At 45.0% G+C, this 2521-nt stretch overlaps 1 protein-coding gene across 7 annotated transcripts in view; it reads right to left on the minus strand.

Annotated features, from left to right (window-relative positions):
* The window catches only part of LOC116392116 (pleckstrin homology domain-containing family A member 7), a 127653-nt gene that overhangs the window by 85578 nt on the left and 39554 nt on the right, over positions 1-2521 (minus strand). The gene's annotated exons all lie outside the window — the stretch shown is intronic.

The following is a 2521-nucleotide window of genomic DNA, read 5'->3' on the forward strand; positions in this document are numbered from 1 at the left end:
TGTGTGTGTGTGTGTGTGTGTGTGTGTGTGTGTGTGTGTGTGTGTGTAGGGATGAGGCAAAGGCTTTCAGACAATCTGCTCCATTCACCCCCTGCTGGGCCACCTGCCCAAATCTATTTACATCCCTGAGCCGTTGTAAGGCTGACAGCAATGTACACACACACAAACACACACACACTCACTTGCAGTACAGTATATAGAAAGTAAAACTCTCACTTGCAGGTTAAGTACACACAGGTACACACCTGTGTGGTGTCTGGGTAACTCGGCACATGCAGCGCTGTAGATGTGAGTCTGTGTGTCACTCTCTTGTATCTCTTCTTGTTCTCTCTGATGAATACGAATATGATGCGATGGATGACGCTACATTGATAAATATACTAACTAACTTATTTATCAAATCTTCATGACACTCAGTTAGCAGCCCTTCACACACACACACACACACAAATATAATCAATACTCTGAGGCAATCACACGCAGGCCCTCATCAGGCTTTGACGCTCACATCAAGCCTCCGCGGTCTACTGACGCCGCTGGCTTACGCCGGATTAGCGGACCAAACAACGGAGTCTGTTTGAGGACTTCCTCAAACAGCGGATGATTACCTCGTCATTTGAATGCAAACACATTGGATTAAGCGGAGGAATGAGGGGGCGGATTTAGCCGGGTCAATGGCGTGTCTGTTGACAGGTGAGGGAATCATTAACCGGAGAGGCCTCGGCAGAGGATCGCTGACCTTCCACAGAGTTCATATAACGGGCTTCGTTATCGTGCCAATGCCTCTGTCTCTCTACTGTGATGTGTTATTTTTCAGTTTTGGGCCTTTTATTAATAAAAAAGCTATTTGTAACACATGAGCCGTCGTTTGACAGTTCAGTAGGAGGCTCATAAATAAAACCGTTAGAACACTTTATTATTTCATTGGAGTGACAAATGCAATATTGAAGCCTTATCACTTCCTCCTCCAAGGAAAAACAAAGATCGTATTTCAGCTGTCCACTTCCTCGTATCCTGCAAAATGTTCCCTTAGCACCTCAACTGTGAACCAAAAAGCATTTTCCCCTTTCTTGTCAGTGAGATGTCGGTGTTAACTTTAATATTTTACTTAGCACTCAATCTTCCAACAGGGAGGCATGTGCAGGTGAACAGAAAATCCCGCAGGAGGACTGTAAATCCAGAAAGAGGATTAACAATCGAGATGAGAAGATGGGAAACGGGGCACAAGTGACATTGAAGCAACCAGGACGACACTGGTCTGTTCACAAAAATAAGCACCGACAAGGAAGATAAATAAAACTGTGAGTAGATCTCCTGCAGCCATCCAGTTTGTTTCTCCTGCATTTTAAGCACGTCGAACGTTGCATTTATGCAGCACAATGTCCAATTTGACTCGAGTATATGAGGTGATTGGGCAACAGGTGGAATATTCATCGTGTGAGTCAGAGTACTTCACCATAAGAGACCAGAGTGGGAGTGAATAGCAATGGTTAGTTTGTTTTGGAGCTCAGGGCTATTTCCTGGATTCTCTCTCTCTCTCTCTCTCTCTCTCTCTCTCTCTCCCCCATGAGCAGGCTGATCTGACAGGTCATTGACCTGCCCACTGGTCTGAGGTATGACTCACTCATCAGCTAAATCCCTCTGCTGCCCCCCCCGTGCAGACCACCCCTACTGTTCCAGCCTCCTGCTGCTAGTGCACCAACATTGATAGATAATAGACCATATAAAGGAAGTGGACGCCATCCATTCGGTTTGTGGACGATGGTTTTAAAGCCTTGAGTTTACCATCTTGTTTTTTTGGAACCAGAAGTGACACGAGAGGGTGAAGCCAAACCGGACAACACAGTGGTAGTGACTTGTCAATCACAAGGTAGCCCCGCCCCCTAAAGCATAAACTGCTTTATGGTCTGTTTGACTTTAAATGGACCATCATTTACTAAATGAACATCATGCTGTATTGAAGAAGACTTGAAACTAGAGATTGAGACCATAAACTCATGTTTACAATGTTTACTGAGGTAATAAATCAAGAGAGAAGTAGAGTCATTTTCTCATAGACTTCTATACAACAGGGGAGTCGCCCCCTGCTGTCCGTCAGAAAGAATGCAAGTTTAAGGCACTTCCACACCGGCTTCACTTTTCAGAAACATAGGTTGCCACCTGGGATAAAGACATAATGCTATACACATAATACATAATATGAATAGCATTTATCACGCTATACATTTTTTTAAACATGTCCTCGGTATGCTCAACCCCACATACATTACTAGTAATGGTGAATCAGTATTCAGGTGGTTGAGCTCAGGCGGCCTTTAGAGGTTAGAGACTATTACAGTATCAGACAGAAAAAGCGGCGTAGGCAGGGGGTCTCTTCTGCCCTCAGGGAATGAGGATTGATGGTGCTCATTTGAGACTGGGTCACATCTGAAAACTTGTGATGATTGTAATTATGTCATTACTGCTGCGAGGTGTGTGTGTGTGTGTGTGTGTGTGTGTGTGTGGGGGGGGGGGGGGGGGG

This window comes from Anarrhichthys ocellatus, unplaced genomic scaffold (genome assembly GCF_004355925.1).
Source record: "Anarrhichthys ocellatus isolate YVR2014 unplaced genomic scaffold, GSC_Weel_1.0 scaffold2, whole genome shotgun sequence".
In the NCBI taxonomy this organism is placed as follows: domain Eukaryota; kingdom Metazoa; phylum Chordata; class Actinopteri; order Perciformes; family Anarhichadidae; genus Anarrhichthys; species Anarrhichthys ocellatus.